We start from the raw sequence: 17712 nt of genomic DNA, 5'->3' as shown, positions 1-17712 counted from the left end.
AAAATTTTTATATTTTAAAATTTCATCCCATTATGTGATTAAGAGTAGCATAATATAAATAAAAAGGATAAATTATCAATAAGTCTTAATAGTTAGATTTAATTATTATCAAATCTTATTGAAAATAAGTCTTAGTAAAATTGTCGCAAAAAATAATTTTTTTGTGATAATTTTTTGTATGTCGCTAAAAATTGATAATTGTGACCTTTTTTTTGTCATGATTTTTATAAATTGTCGCTAAAACTTACAATTAGTGACTTTTTTTATGACAAATTTTTCTTATAAGACCTATTAGACAATAAGTCCACTTATTAAGACTTACATGTAAATACCTTAATAAAAATTGTAAACATCTCTAATCACTGGGTCCTATACAAATCAACTTAACTGAAACTTGACTTGTTATCACAATTATTTGAAAATAACTCATCATGTAAATAATCTTTTAAATTTTTAAAACAAATTTCAACATCATCCTATTTGTCTTGACTTGAATTATACATATTAATAAAAATAAAACAACATAAAAATTGACTATCAACTCAAAATATTAACAAATCAAACTTAAACTCAATTAGCTAGACTTAGAGCAAATTTTACTCCACGCAGCACGTTTAGGCCAGGGCCACCATCAGTAACAATAGCCAGTAACATAAACCTCATATCTCTCTCGGAAAATATTATGGGCATATTCTTTAATTTTTTTAGTCATAATTACAAAAAAAAAGAAAAAATATTATAATTAAATATAATATAAGATATAATTAAAAAAAATTATGAATTATAATTAAAATAATATCATAATTAAGAAAAAAAAATCATAATTAAAGAAAAAAAAATTAATAACATAACTAAAGTACACATTTTGAATGGAATGTATATTACTAAAGTAAAAAATGATTTTTTTTTTTTTTTTTTTTTTTTTTTTTTGGAACAATTAATATACTGATTCATTCATTATGGCAATCTACAACACATTCCTCATTTTTCTGGGTATGTCCTTTGGATTCATTGCAAGCAACACAGAAGTCCTAATCAAAGAAGCCAGCGTTCATGAAATCCAGATTGCATTCAAGCAAAACAAACTCAATTCTCAACGACTCGTCGAGTTCTACCTTACCCAAACTGAATCACTCAATCCACTTCTCAGATCAGTCATTGAAGTAAACCCAGAAGCGCTCTTCCTCGCAGACAAGGCCGATCGAGAGCAAAACGCCAAATCACTGGTGTCACTGTCGTCTTTGTTGCACGGTATTCCCATTCTGTTGAAGGACAACATTGCAACCAAAGACAAGCTCAACACCACAGCTGGATCGTATGCGCTGCTGGGTTCGGTGGTGGCTCGGGACGCAGGAGTGGTGGCGAAGCTGAGGAAAGCGGGTGCGATCGTATTGTGGAAGGCGAGCTTGACTGAGTGGGCTGCTTTCAGGTCGTCGGAGGTGTCTGGTGGGTGGTGCGCTAGAGCTGGCCAAGTTGTGGTAAGTAATTGCCAATTTGTGATCTCTCTAAGTCTCATTACTTTGTGTGTAGTGAGGGTGTTTGAGGATTTGCCTCATGTGGATTGTAAACAAGCTGAATGAACTAACGCTGATTGTTTGAGCGGAAAATATTTTCTAATGAAAAACATTTTCTACGGAAATATTTTTTGGAGAAAAATATTTTTTTATGTTTGGTGGTGGTGGTGGTGGTGGTGGAACAAAGGTAGAGACGTGGAGGTGGTGGGGTGACGGTGACAGTGGCGGTGATGATTGTGGTGTGGTGGTGGTGATATTGGTAAAATTTTAGTTTGAAAAATGTTTTCCGCCTTCTAAAAATGAAAAATATTTTCTGTTCAAATATGCTTGTTTTTAATTAACCATAGAAAATGTTTTCTGTTCACTTCTGTCTTTCATTGCATTAAATACCAAAAAATATGGAAAACATTTTCTAGAAAATGCTTTCCGCTCAAACAAATGAAGTAGATTATTTAAGTTTGATTTGAAAATTTAACGAGTTTGAAAATGTATTCAAGCTATTAATTGAGCTGATCACAAGGTGAGCATTGAGTTGAGTAGCAACTTATTCAAATTTGGTATGAATTTTAACACGAGTTAATCTCTGATGAGTTTTTAAATATTCAAACATGAGGCAGGCTTTGAGCAATTACCAATTTGGGTTATCAAGATTAATGTAGAAAAGAAAACTGTTTCAAATATGCGATTCATGTATACTACTTTTAGTTTTTCTTTCTTTATTTAGTGAGGATATTTGAGGATTTGCCCCAATTAGTCTCCTATGACTGTATACAAGTCGAGTTGAGCCGAGTAATACTTTGTTGAAGTTTGAAAAAAGAGCTTTAATTGAGTAGAGCTCGATTGGCTTGGTTTTTCATGGTGCATATAATCCAGTTGAGTAGAGCAAGTTGCTCGAGCTTGGTTTGAAAACTTAATAAGCTTTAAAACGTGTTTATATTTAACTTGTTTACATAATGAGTCGTTCTCAAACATTTTTTTTTTAGTGACCCAAAAACTAGTTGAGTTTGTGTAATTTGGTTCATTTCCTAGCCCTATCTCATACACACACATAATTATTGGGCATAGGATTGCTCACATGAGGCCCCAAGAGTGTTAAACGCTTGTAAACTATGCTTCCTAAGGCCCATGTTTGTATATTGATATCTTGGTAGTAATTCTGCCAACACTTGCCATATATAATTTAGATGTATCGAAGATCATTGAAATGGAAGGGCAAACTATTAAATTGTGAAATGATGCTTGTGGATTGATGCAAAATCCATATGTGAAATCTGCAGACCCATGTGGATCTATGAAGCATGGGTACTTCGAAAAACATGCCGTATCCGTATTGGGTACTTACCGGCGTATGATACCTCGTATGATACTTCTGCATATGTACCGGGTACACGAAACACGTATCCAATTTTTTTCTTTTTAATTTTTGGCATACCCGATGTATCTACTATATAGCCAAGCTGTACCGTATCTCAGTTGAAACAATATTTTCTTCTACTACAGAAATAAAACTCATTTCACTAGACTTTTTTTTTTATTTTTAGTTTTATACTTAGCATATTTTTAAAATTAAACTGTGGTTTGTAAGTTATTTTAATATATTGAAATTTTATTTTGATTTATATCTTTACTTTTGGCATTAAATGTTAATTGTAGGTTAAATCTTAACAAATTAAACCATTTAATTAATTTTTGCATTATTCTAAATTAAAAATAAATATTTTTTTACAAGCGTACCAAGTCGTACCCATACCCTACTTTTTTGAATTTTACCGTATCGACGTACTCGTATCGTACCAGTACCAATACCAGTATTCGTACCCGTACCCGTGCTTCATAGATGTGGATCAAGCACAGGATCAGCCGTATCAGTAGCAGTAAATATGGTTACACTATCACTTGGTACAAAGACGGCCGGGTCCATCTTATGTCCATCCAGTTATAACTTGGCGGTTGGGATCAAACCCACAGTAGGCCTTACCTGCCGAGGAGGGGTTGTCTCTGTCTCACCTAGACAAGACACTATTCGGTATGTGATGCTTCGCAATATGCAGTTTAGCTAGTATTTCATTCTGTGTACTTCTTTTATTATTATTATTATTATTATTATTATTATTATTATTATTTATGGATAAATTACAGACACACTTTCTGAGGTTTACTTAAATTACAAATTACCCCATATGGTTCTAGAAATTACATTATGCCCTCTATGGTTTATAATTTCATAACAAATAGGTCATTTTATTAATAAATCATCAAGTTAATTAATAATATTTAATAATGTTAAAATTTTATTTCAATTAATAATTCAGATAATTTTATTATTGTATAGATGAACAGTTAGGAATTTCACTTTTTTAATTAATTTTGTTATATAAAAAATTCTGACAGGGAGGTATTTGTAATTTTCCAAACCACAGGGGGCAATTCGTATTTTAAGCAAATCTCAGGGGGTGTATTTGTAATTTTCCCTTTATTCATTTATTTGTGTATGTAGATTGAAACCCAAATTGTAACTTCTACCATGTTGGATATTGCAGGCCAATCTGCAGGATAGAATACTGGGTTTTGATCCTTCTAATGCTATGGCAACTAGATAAGCTTCAAAGTACATCCCACATGGTGGGTACGTGCAATTTCTCAATTCTGATGGGCTTAAAGGGAAGAAGTTAGGGATAATAAGCTATCCCTACTTCTATTTTCCCAACAATTCAAAAATCTCTCATGCATTTGAGCTGCATTTCAACACGTTAAGGTAAGCATTACACCATGAGTCTTTATTTGTTGCCATTGCCTAGCTTTCGTTACTCTAAGGACAATTTTAACCTTGAATCTACATTCCAAAATCTTGTGAAACGTTCGGCAAAGAAGTACAATTTTGATAGACAGTCTAGACACACTCAACTTCGATGCCATCATTAACTCCGTGTTCAATGATCAAGACATAGCATTGTGGGTTGAGTTCAAGTTGTCACTAAATGCATATCTCAAAGAGCAACTCACTTCTCCAGTGAGATCATTGGCAGATGCAATAGCCTTCAACAAGAAATTCTCGGATTTGGTAAGCACTACCATCTCTTTCTAACATTGGCAATTTTGAGCAAATGAATAGGTCCTTTGTACTATGAACACTATAAATTATGTTAATTTATGCTAAACTATGATGGCATAAGAAAGAGATACTGATATAAGATGTTAGTCAAAGATCCAGGTCTGGACAGTTTTTCTATGGCCGTCTTTCAGGATTGTTGGGAGGTGGTGAAAAAAAATCTGTTGGGAGTTTTTTCGGAATTTCATGAGTCGAGGGTTGTTAATTTGAGCTCAAATGCCACATTCATTTGTTTGATTCCTAAGAAAGTGAATGCGGTTAGAATTGGAGATTTTATACCCATTAATTTGGTCACATCACTTTTTAAGATTTTGGGAAAGATCTTATCAAAGAGACTCAGAATTTCCTTGGCGGAGGTTGTGTCGATGGCGCAGGGGGCTTTTGTAAAAAGAAGACAAATCCTAGATGTAGCCTTAGTGGCAAACGAAGTAGTGGAGGAATATAGAGGCTTTGGGAATGAGGGAATAATCTTTAAGGTGGATTTCGAGAAGGCATATGATCACGTGGATTAGCAATTTCTGGATTTTGTAATGGACAAAAAGGGTTATGGTGGGCGGTGGAGATCGTGGATTAGGGGATGCTTGTCAATGTGTAATATGTCTGTTTTAGTTAATGGTAAACCATTGAAGTGTTTTAGGGCTTCGCAAGGTTTAAGACAAGGGAACCCACTATCTCCTTTTCTTTTTATTTTGGTGGCAGATGTTCGGGGAAGGATGGTTGATAGAGCTACAGAAGTTGGTCTTTTTGCAGGTTTGGAGGTAGAGGGGATAGAGTTTGTGCCACGCATTTATAGTATGCAAATGACACAATATTTTTCTCAATAAAAGATGAAAGTCAGATAGTTAATCTTTATTCGATTTTGAGACTGTTTTGGGGTAATCTCCGGTCTTAAGGTTAATTTGGAGAAAAGTAATGTAGTGGGCATTAATATGCATCAAGACTTGCTTCGAAATAGGGCGGCTCTTTTAGGATGTAGTATAGAGGCACTTCCATTTAAGTATTTAGGTCTCCCATTGGGGGAGGGGGGGAATCCTAGAAGTGAAGCCTTTTGGAATCCAGTTGTGGAGAAGATTGGTAAGAGGTTGGAAGGGTGGAGTAAGGCTTTATTGTCACGTGGGGGTAGATACACTTTGGTTAAGTCGGTTTTGAGTGGTATTCCTATTTATTTCTTATCTTTGTTCAAGATACCGGTTAAGGTGGCAAAAACAATAGAAAAGTTAATGAGGGATTTTCTTTGGGAGGGTAAGGATGAGGGGAAGAAAGATCACCTGGTGAGTTGGGATTTAGTTTTGTTGCCTAAGGAAAATGGGGGTTTGGCTATTGGTAACATTTTGGCTAAGAACATGGTCCTTCTTGGCAAATGGTTATGGAGGTTTCCACTTGAGAGTGATTCACTATGGCATTTGGTTATTAGAAGCAAGTATGGGACTCAGGATAATGGTAGGGATTCTTGGGTAGTCCTGAGGGGAACCTGTCGTGCTCCTTGGAAATCAATTTCACATATTGGTCCCGTCATCTTTCTGTAAGGGTGGCCAATGGGGAACAAGTTCGTTTTTGGGAGGATGTGTGGATGGGTCAATCCTATAGAGTGGCTCGATCTCATAACTTTTCTATTGATTCCATGGCTTGTTCACTTTTGGCTCCAATTTCCTGGAATTTTGATTTTTCTAGAAATCTTAATGATAGGGAGGCTTCATAGTTGGCGTCTTTGATGTCCAGAATTGATAATTTTTCTTTGGCTCCTCTTTTGAAGGACAAGAGGGTTTGGGCTCTCCATTCATCTAGGATATTTTCTTGTAAGTATTTTTTTGTTAAACTCATTGATTCTCCTCATGTTTCTTATTTTCCTTTTTGCAAGAGAATTTGGAAGGCTTGTGCTCTTCTTAAGGTGAAGGTGTTTATGTGGGCCTTGGTTCATGGAGGCATTTTGACAAATGATACACTGCAGAAACGGAGACCTAATCGCTTTCTAAATCCTCAGTAGTGCATTATGTGTTGTAAGAATGGGGAATCCATGGATCATTTATTTTTGCATTGTCCAACAGCTTTGTCTCTATGGCACAAGTTGTTTTTGTTGGGGAATGTTATGTGGGTAGCCCCGCAAAAGAGTGCGCATATACTCCAAGTTGACTTTCGCACTTTTGGAGGATCGAAGAGAGCCAAAATGTTTGGTCTTGTGCGTTCTTTGCAACCTTTTGGGTTCTATGGCTGGAAAGAAATGCGAGGGTGTTTGAAGATAAATCTCAAGAGATAGACTGTTTGTGGGATAGTGTTTTCCATTTAATTTCTTTTTGGCTTTCGAGAAATCATCTTTTTAAGGGGGTCTCTCTTTTTTGGTAGTTAGAGATTGGTTAGCAGTGTGTGATACGTAGGCTTTTGCTTTGAATTTCTTGTTTAGGTTGTCGTTTTATTTTTCTTTGTAAGAGAATGCCTCATCCTCGCTTACTTTCTTGTTTTATCAATAATGTTTCTTTGTTGTTGTTGATCAAAAAAAGAAAAAGAAAAAGATGTTAGTCAGATCAACCAAATACACATTCCCTTTTCTCTTTTGACACATCTTTCAAGACTAAGCTTCTAACTTAGGCAAATTCACTCTTTAACTAACGATTGTTGAGGAGAAATTGGTATAAGATATTAATTGACTTGACATGTTTTGGGTTTTAGTGTATTTGATTTATATTCATTTATTTCTTTTACAACTGATTAGGTTAATAGATTAATTTACCACTAACAATTTGCTATAAACAATCCAAATGTTGCTTCAACAAGATTAATCATACATAATTTGGTGTTTCTGCAGGAAAAAATTTATGACCGATAGAAATATAAACTCCTTTGTTAGCGTGAATTATGTGCACAATTGAGGATCACTATCAGTACATGATTAATTATACATGGTTTGGTGGCTCTGCAGGAAAAAAGTGGCGAATATGGGCAAGACTTGTTTTTGGAAGTAGAGAAAACAAATGGGATGGGTGAATTGGAAAAGAAAGCACTGCGAAATTTAACGAAAGCATCCAAAAATGGACTCCATAAGTTGATGAAAGAAAATGAGTTGGATGCACTGGTGACACCCTTTCATATGGTTTCCCACATGTTTCTGAAGTGCTCACAATTTGGGGCTTCCCAAGAATTAGCATTCCGGCTGTATACGATCACCATGGGCGGCCTTCTGGTATTTGTTTTGGAGGATTAAAGGGTTATGAGCCTAAACTTATTGAAATCGCGTATACCTTCGAGCAGGCTACAAAGGTTAGGAAGCTGCCTTCATTTAAACCTTTTAATGTGTCGTAATTAGTTGATATATTATTGCTACCAGAAATGGTTTAGGTGAACAACCATATTGTTGTTGTAATTGCAGGATATGTACAAGTTAATGCTGCACAATGTTATTAGGTGGTTTGCCTACAAACAAGAACGGAATAACATAAGCTACAGTTTCTATCCTTCAATATAAACTGGCAAAAAGTTTCTTACCAACTCAAGTGAGACCAAAGCTTAATTTTCCAGGATATGTTTTTGTTGTACGTGTGTGTTGTGTTCTACGAACCTATACAATTACCATTTTTTTACATGTATTTGAGTTGGGTTTAGAGGATGAAATCCAGCAGAATCCATCCCATATGTGGGTTTCTTAATTGTATGGGAGGGATTATTCTTTGATTTGCCTAGGGTTGGTAGAGATATAGGGGAGACGAAAAAATGTAGAGGGCATTAAGTGTGAGTGTGGAAAGTAGGGTTTGTTTCAGGTCCAGTTACCTTTGAGTGAAAAATGGGAATTGTTTTTGGACTTAGGTAATGTTGAATTTTTGGGTACTTTTTGTCTTATGATTATAATCTCTGTTGAAAATATGTAGCCAACTTCTTTTTTTTTTTTTTGAGGATATGGGAACAATATATTGATAAAGCATTAGAGTACAGAAAAAAGGCCCCAAAGGATCATCCCAACCAAATAACAAAAGAAAAAACAACAACAACAACAACAACAACAACAAAAAACAAATCCACCAAAAAATAGCTACAACCAAAGAAAACCATTGATCTTCTCAAAGATGTGGTCTGGAAGAAAGCCTGCTGTCCTTGTCGACAACGTCTCCGTTGCTGCTGCCCAACGCCGTCGCCGCCGCCGCCGCCACTGTCACCGGAGAAGGGAGGACACCCACAATGGTATGGGAGAAGAGTGTAAGGAGGAGGGAACCATTGTGGGTGTCGAAATACCAAAAATCTGTGCCGAAATAAGAGGAGAAAACTCTCAAAAACTCCTATTTCAGACATAAAAATCCAAATGTAGACTCGAAAATAGTAGATCTATATTCTAAGAACGTAAATCTACATTTCGAAAGTAGAAAAAGGATCGCTGGAAAGTTGTCGGAGCTTCGCCGGAAATCACCTAAAAAGAGAGGCTCTGCCCTCTCTCCCTCTCTGGACTAGGGCATCTTGTAGCAAACTTAATACCACTCAAATCACAATGAGAGAGAGAAGTGGCTAGGATTTAATTTTACTAAATCAAAATTTACTTACAAAACACTTCAGGATACTGTTGATATTTATTTTTTGTGGCATCTTCAAACTGTGCTTTTGATGATATTATTATTATGGATATATAAGATATATTGGAAATTAATTTGTTAATATACATAAATTAATTTTTTGAATCCATTTTACTGAAATTACACCAATTAAGGTTTATTGTTTTGCCCCCATCTAAAAAAAAGGTCCACTGTTTTGCCTCTCATACTACCACCAATTTTTGGGGACTGAAAATATCTTTCATGATGGAAGCAATAGAAAAATCACATGATCTTTGATACCTCTCAAAGAAAAAGTTCAAAGGTAGTCTGACAACGACTACATATGCCCTAGAGTTTTAAATTTTCTCGATGATGCATACTTGATTTTTCAAAAGATTCAACCAAAGGGTTTTGTAAGAAATGACTTGTTAGATTACACAACAATTCCAGTAAGTTCATTTTATTTTAGTTCCCACATCGTTGAAAAACTTTTTTCCTCTAACAAACTTCAATATATATTACCTTATCAATTATCTTTTCTTTTTAATTTTTTTTTCTTGAACTTCTGCTATCAAATTTTGTTTGGTTTCTAAGAAAATTGATGAAAATAGGTAGACTTGAAGGTGCAAGGCTGCCCCTTTTTTTTTGAATTTTTTTCCCTCTTTGCCTTCGTGCGTGTGGAGATTTTGACTTTCGCCATTTTTTTTTTTTTTTTTTGGGGGGGGAGGGAGGGGGAGTTAGGATTTGGGATGTACTTTGATTGAATTCATTTGTAACTCTCAACTGTTTGCTTGTTGAATAATGTGTTATATGTCTTGAAGATATCAACTTCGTCTATCTAGGTGGTTGTCATTGTTGTGCCCTTTCATCCATTAATTTTTCAAATGATCAATATAGTCATTGACGGTGCAAACACAACTTCATACACCAATTCATAGGAAAATAGATTTATGCAAACTCAGCAAATTGTGAAGTCCGTCTAAGAGGGAGGTTTGTGCCAAATAGAAAGGCTGAGCGGGTTTGGGCTTGGCTGTGTCATAGCATTTTATAATCGAGCTAGATTTGTTAAGAATGATTTGGGTTGAGGTCTTGGACCATATAGTTGGGCTAGCCCTGAGATCCGAGTGTTCGACCGAGCTAACTGTTTGGCGTAGATCATGCACCAAGCTCAGCAAAGTAACGATGCCTCCAACCGGGCTAGACGCACCAGTTTTGCGCCAGAGCCAAGCGTAATTTGCCTCGGAGAATGGAGTGTAATGCACCGAAGTTGGTTAAGCGCTCTAGACATAGACTGGCTAGTTAACTCAGCCCTGAGGTTTAGGGCAAGGAAGCTAAGTAAGATCGGGCTAAGTATAGCTTGGTAGGAGTAGCTACGTGGTCCGATCGCAATGTGAGATGGAGATTCCATCATCTGTATGCTTCAATACCGTTAGGCAATTTTGCCATTAGTGTTTGGCAGTATTTGTGCCTACACGTGAAGGGAGGTAAGAGGCCAGTACATCCACTTGTCTAGGAAAGGACAAGCAAAGTGGTGTGCACAGAAACTATATAAACGATGCAGCGCCTCCATGCACAGGTCTGGAATTCTTGTTATTAGAGCTACTTGCATTTTGTCTCTCCTCTCTCTTTTTTCTTTTTTCCAAGTGTGTTAACTTAATCGTCGGAGGGATTTTCCAGCTGCACACCCATCGGGTAGCTCACCGTCATTTTGTTCTCAGGTCCAGTGACTTTGCCCAAAGCAGTACAGAGCTTGGGCACGAGGAGTATGGAGAGCGACAAATATTTCCTCTCCGTACAATTGGCATCGTCTGTGGGAAGTTCGACAGACAAAACCTTGTCCTCTAAGCTTTTCTGATCATTTTTTATGGCAAACAACGACGACGTTTCAAAGTCCATCGTCGACAACATTATCAAAGTTAGTTCGACATCATGACGACTTGCCCGCCATTCCAACGATGGCTGGACTGGAGACCTCTGCACGAAGGCCCCCCAAAGATGCACAAGACAAACACGCAAGGAGTTCTGGGTGCTCATTAAGCCCAGAAGGATGCTATCGACGGTGAGACACACATACTCAGCACTTGGAAAGCAAGCTGAGAGACCAAATGCCATCATTAGGAAGATGGCGACGGAGATGAAGGCCATGAAATGCCAACTGAAGGGAAAGGGCATTGCTGGAGTGGGAAACCACAGTGAGCGCGCCTTGATCCCACCACTCCGGCAATTAGAACGGACGACGAAATCCTTTACTCTCCATTACAAGGAGCTTCAGAGCTCACGACTCCGTCACGCCAGCAAAGGTATCTCATACTCGGGATAGCAGCTACCACCCTTCACGTTCATCGACGACATCGAGATACTCTAACTCTGATCGATTGTGAGATTTAAGGGAGATACTGGAGGAACGAGCGCGCCAACGAGAGGCGTAAAAGGTGCTAACATTGTAACGGCTAACCCACAAAGATCATGCCAGCAAGGATGTCGTAATGTTGCTGCACATGTGCCATTAGACAAGGACTTGGAGAGGCTAAGTGCCACCCCTTTCTCCCTCAAGATAAAGAATACGCCACTCCCCATCAGTTTCCACTAGCCTAAGTTCACGCTCTATGACGGAAAAATCGATCCGTACATGCACGTGAGCCATTTCCCGCAGGTGATGACTGGCCACCGGCGCAACAATGCACTAATGTGCCTGCCTTATTTTCCTATCAAACTTGGGTGAATTGGGCCTAAAGTGGTTCAAAAGGCTCCTAGAGGAGAGTATCGAGAGGTGGCAGCAGTTGACGAAGGCATTTGTTACCCGATTCAAGACAAACACCAAAACACCGAAGGAATCAAGATGGAAACAAATGAACGCCTAAATAGGTGAATCGGGTGAATCCACCTTGGTGTAACCACCTTTTGGGAATCGGGTGAAAACTAAATGCCTAAATAGGTGGTTACACCAAGAGAAAACTGAACACCTAAATAGGCATCACTACAGTCTTCAAAATCCCAATCTACCGCATTCTTAGCGAGATCCTTGAAAAGACATATGTCCGGTGGCCAGCTAAGCTGGGAGATGTGTAGAGAGGCTTCAATCCGAGGTATCGCTGCACCTACCGTGACGAGGGTGGGCACCGCATAGAGGACTATGTACCTTTGAAGCAGCACTTAGAGGAACTGGTGGCAGCTGGCCACGTAGATCATTACATTGATGGAGGCATTAAGGCCGCGCCCCAAGCTCAAGCCGAGCCAAACAACTTGGCCACTTTGGATGCACCCTCCCAAGGCGTAATCAATGTGATCCATGGAATCGTCGAGCAAACGCAGATATGCGAGCTCCAGGAGATGATAAAGAAAGCGGAGCATATGAGAGGAGTTCTATATATCCAATCTGCCGTGAAGAAAGGAAAGACCGAAGCGACAAATATCCTCAGCTTTTCGAGTAGAGATCTAGAGTGAATTCAGACCCCGCACAAGGACGTGTTGGTCGTTACGCTGCGCATCAAAGAATTCAACATCAAACGCATTTTGATCGACCAAAGGAGCTCGGTCAAAATAATGTATTATGACACTTTCAAGCAACTTAAGCTAGAAGACAAAGATTTAGCCCCGGCAACCTCGCCACTGATTGGCTTCAATTCACAACTAGAATGGCCGGTTGGGAAGATCATCCTATTGATTAAAGCGGGGTCTGTTGTCAAGCAAGTAGAGTTTTGGGTGTTAAAAGTGCCCTCAACTTGCAACCTGATCCTAGGCGAAGGATGGCTTCATGCCATGAAGGCGGTGGCGTCGACTTACCACCTGGTAATGAGGTTCCCCTCTACTATTGGCATGATAAAAGAAGTGTAGGGTGATCAAGTCATGACGAAACAATGTTTCGTAGCTGTGAATGGAAGTCGTGCAGCCAAGGGCTTTGTGCAAATGATTAAGGGACTGGAGGATCAGAAGGTCCTAGAGGATGTTGGCATGAAGGCTGAAGATAAGGTTGTTCAAGACTTAGTAGAAGTGAGGATTGATGAGAGTGAAATGAGCAAGTTCTTTCTGCTCGGGTCATCTTCGTCCTCCCAAGAATAGTTGGAAATCGTGAACTTTTTGGTCACAAACATTGAAGTGTTCGCATGGACGCCTTACAACATGCCTGGCATCAATCCGAACTTCATTTGCCACAAACTTAATGTTTTCCTGGATGCTCAGCCAGTCATACAGAGGTCAAGGCAATCAGCACTTTGTCATGCCGAGGTGGTGGCAGAAGAAGTGGAAAACTTCCTTGAAGCAGGGGCAATCCAAGAGGTACAATAGCCCCGATGGGTTTCTAACACAGTCGTTGTGTCGAAGAAGAATGGAAAGTGGCAAGTTTGCGTCGATTACAAGATGGTCAATAGAGCTTGCCCCAAAGACAGCTTCCCATTGCCCCAGATTGACCAACTGGTGGACCTTACGGCCGAGCACAATAGGCTCAGTTTCCTGGACGCATACTACGGCTACCATCAGATCGCCAAGCGTGAGCCTGATTAGGAGATTACTTCTGTCACAACACCAAGGGGATTATATTGCTATAAAGTTAAGCCTTTTAAGCTGAAGAACGCTGGAACAACTGTTCAGAGGATGGTTATCAAGATGTTTGCTCCCTTCCTTGGCTGAACGATGAAGGTGTATATCGACGATATAGTTGTCAAAAGCAGACGTGAGGCCGACCACTTGGCCGATCTAGCGGAGATGCTCATCATTCTCAAACGACACAAGTAACATTTGAATGCATTGAAGTGTGCCTTCAGCATGGGATTGGGGAAGTTCATGGGTTTCTTGGTGACCAATTAAGGAATTAAGGCAAATCCCTCCCATATCAGGGCTATACAAGAGTTGAAATATCCAAACTCAGCAAAGGACGTGTAACATCTTGTTAGGATGGCAACCGCGCTTAACAAATTTATAAGCTGGTCATCAGATCGTTGCTGCCCTTTCTTCCAAGCCCTAAAATTAAAGTTTTCGTAGGATAAAGAATGTAACAGAGCATTGGCCGAGCTAAAGACATACTTGTCCTCTGCTCCACTCTTTGTCATGCCGAAGCAAGGCGAAGAACTCTACCTTTATTTGGTCGTCTCTCAACATGCCGTCAGTACGGTACTTGTTAGAGCAGAAGGCATAAAGCATCTACCAATCTTTTATGTAAGTAAAACCCTACTCCGTGTAGAATCGAGATACTTGTCACTTAAGAAACTTGCCTTAGCACTGATGATGGACTTTAGGAAGTTGGCACATCATTTTCATGCACACACAGTCGTTGTGCTAACAAAATTTCCATTAAAAGGCTTTTTTGAAAGCGCTGACTTCTCCGATCATATATTGAAATGGGCGGTCGAGTTGGGGCAATTCAACATCAAGTTCCAACCCAAAACAGCCATCAAAGCCCAAGCATTGGTTGACTTCGTCGTAGAGTTTTCACCAGGAACTCACCCTGTTTGCTTGGTGGATCTTGCCGATGCAATCAAGCAAAGGGGGATAGCGAACGCAAAAATTACACAGCCAACTCTCGCTTCGGTCCACTTCAACCCTCCTAAAGAGCCACATATAGAAGGTGACTCGAAAATTGTATACCAGGCCACAAATCCGTCACTCAAAGGACATCCACAACTTAGTAATGCATTGTTGGGTTTGGAAATAACAGGACATTCTGTTGAGCCCAACACCACATCACCAAGGGAGACGAAGCCATGCATGTTGTAATCAACAACGGCGCGCTTAACATGAAAATAGCTGAGCAGCCGAACAACCTAGAACACTTGATCTTTCCAAACTCTCAAGACCCTGCAAAATGTTGGAAGCTTTTTATCAACAAGATATGAAAACTTTTCGTCGATGGCACTTCAAACAGACATGGTGCCAAGTTGGGTGTAGTTTTAATCTCACCAGACAGATGGACCATTGAACATTTTATCACACTTGGGTTCCCTGCGTCAAACAATGAAGCTGAGTATGAAACGTTGTTAGCCGGGCTAAGAAGTGCACTCCAATTGAAAGCATTTGAGCTAATGGTTTATAACGACTCCCAACTCGTTGTCAACCAAGTGTTTGGAGAGTATGAAGCTAAGGATAACAGGATGACCAAATACCAGGCCTTCATAAGGGAGCAAATCAAGAAATTTTAAGCAATACGAGTTCAACAAATTGGTTAAGAAGACAACAGCCGGGCAGATGAATTAGCCAGTTTAGTTTTCATAGCCGATTTACCGAAAAGCGCAACATTTAACAAAATGCGAGCGTTGGAACATCTTAGAAACTTTATTTCAAAAATATTTTGAAAGAGAGGGTTTCAAGGTCTAAAAACCATTAAAAATAGCTTTGGTCCAAAAATGGGGTGTGAGGTTAGGATTTGACTCTCCTTTTGCCGAAGAAATCGAACCTTTACACTGCACAACTTTCATCACCAAGGAAGTCATCAGTAGCGACCAAGTCTTAAGAGCGATCAAAAATGGGGTGTCTACATGCGGGTCCACTAATATACCATCCTTGTTGATCACGTGTCCCAGAAATGTGACGCTGTCAAGCCAAAATTCACATTTGAAAAATTTCACATATACCTTCTTTTCTCTCAAAAGTTGTGAAACGGTTCTCAAATAATTCTCATGCTCTTCCCTACTTTTGGAGTAAATCAGAATGTCATCAATAAACATAACTATAAATTCATTAGGTTCATAAAAGTTGAGGGTGCGTTAGTTACCCCAAATGGCATCACTAAAAATTCATAGTGCCCATATCTAGTTCTGAATGTCATTTTCTCCACATCTTCTGCTTTAACTTTTAGTTGGTGATATCCGGATCTAAGATTTATGTTAAAGAACACTTGTGCTCCCTAGAGTTCATCAAACAGATCAACTATTCGGGGCAGTGGATATTTGTTCTCCACGGTTACCTTGTTCAATTCTTTGTAATCCATACACAGTCTCAAAGACTCGTCTTTCTTTTTAACAAACAAAACTGGAGCACCCCAAGGTGAAGTGCTTGGTCATATAAACTTATTGTCTAACAATTCTTGGAGTTAGAGTTTTAATTCTTTCAATTCATAGGTTGACATTCGGTAAGGGGTCTTAGATACTGGTTGTGTTCTGGGTACAATATCAATAGTAAATTCAATTTCCCTATTAGCTAAGTTTCTGGGCAAATCATTTGAAAATACATCAGAAAATTCATTAACTATTGGAATGTTCTCTACAGTAGGACTATCGGAAGTCATATTCAACACGCAATACAAGTAACCCCAGCACTCTCTTCTTAACAATTTTCTGGCTTTCATAAAAGAGATCAAGTATGGTGGAGGAATTATTCCATTCCCAACAAATACAAACTCAGGCATACCAGGCGGTCGAAACACAGCAGCTTTATTCACACAATCAATAGTTACACAACCCTTTGTCAATCAATCCATGCCCAATATACAGTCAAAATGGTCAATGCTCAAAGGCAGCAAATCAACATATAATGTCATATCACCAATCATAATATCACATGCCGGATAAATATAAGCACATATCATAGAACCTCCAGATGGTGTAGACACAGATAGTAAACAATTCATAGGCTCCAAGGTCTATTTAATTTTTGAGAAAAAGTATGCGATACAAATGAGTGTATGGAACCAAAATCTATCAACACATAGGCATTCTTAGCACGAATAGAGATTATACCTAACACCACTTATTCAGTATTCTATACATCTCCAGGCACTAGTGCGAACACTGTCCTTTGTCTTAGCATTTCATTCCCGGTGTTACCCCTGTCATTAGTTCTAGCATTTGCCCTTGTTACGGAAATAGATCCAGCTGAACTTGCTGTGGAACGATTGGTATTCTCGAACCGGACTGGAAAATCTCTCATCATGTGGCCGTTTTTACCACATCTGAAACAGGCACTCGTTGCTCAATAACAGACGCCTATATGTTTCCTTCCACAATCCGAACAAACTGGTATAGACCCACTACTTTGACTAGAGCTACTGGAGGATCTTGTGTTTTGCCTCTTACTTCCAAAGGAGTTGCCTTTTCTAAACTTGCTCCCCAACCTCTTACCTCTCCATTCTGTTATTGTTGGGGCCTTGCTTTGCTTCATAGCTACTAAAGTAGCTTCCGCCATCAATACTCTGTCTAATACTTCTACATAGGTAGGCAATTTTAAAACACCAACCCGGTCAAACATTTCCAAAGTCAAGCCTTCCTCAAATTTTCGTGCCTTTTAAATTCGGTATCCACCATGTGTGGAGCCAGCCGAGCCAATTCGGGGAACTTAGCTTCATATTCAGTGATTGACATGTTGCCTTGCTTGAGTTCTTGAAATTCATAAACTTTTTGGTCCCGAAAACATTGAGAGAAATACTTGCCGTAGAAGATGTCTTTGAATTGAGTCCATGGCATGTTCCCATTATCGTTTCGGATCAACAACCACCTGTAGCTCGACTTTTTTGCACCCCCTTTTGGAAGCTCGAAAGAAACCCTACAGTTTGGACTTCCGCGGTTCTGAATCTAATCTCACAAGTGCAATGTGAAATTGACAAACACCAAAGAGTCCAAATTCGGCAAATCTTTTGAAAAATCAATTTTGA

The 17712-nt window shown here is 38.9% G+C and overlaps 1 pseudogene across 1 annotated transcript; it reads left to right on the top strand.

Moving 5' to 3' along the window:
* The first annotated feature begins 924 nt into the window (after nt 1-924).
* Nucleotides 925-8494, top strand: LOC114322068 (putative amidase At4g34880; annotated as a pseudogene). The gene is made up of 4 exons (XR_014331099.1): nt 925-1578; nt 2792-2898; nt 4369-4575; nt 7538-8494. The product of XR_014331099.1 is annotated as a putative amidase At4g34880 (transcript).
* The last annotated feature ends 9218 nt before the right edge of the window (nt 8495-17712 follow it).

This window comes from Camellia sinensis, chromosome 5, assembly GCF_055761805.1.
Source record: "Camellia sinensis isolate YWXY chromosome 5, ASM5576180v1, whole genome shotgun sequence".
Classification (NCBI taxonomy): Eukaryota; Viridiplantae; Streptophyta; class Magnoliopsida; order Ericales; family Theaceae; genus Camellia; species Camellia sinensis.
Note: the sequence above shows the minus strand (reverse complement) of the source record. Positions and strands in the feature narration are given on the sequence as shown.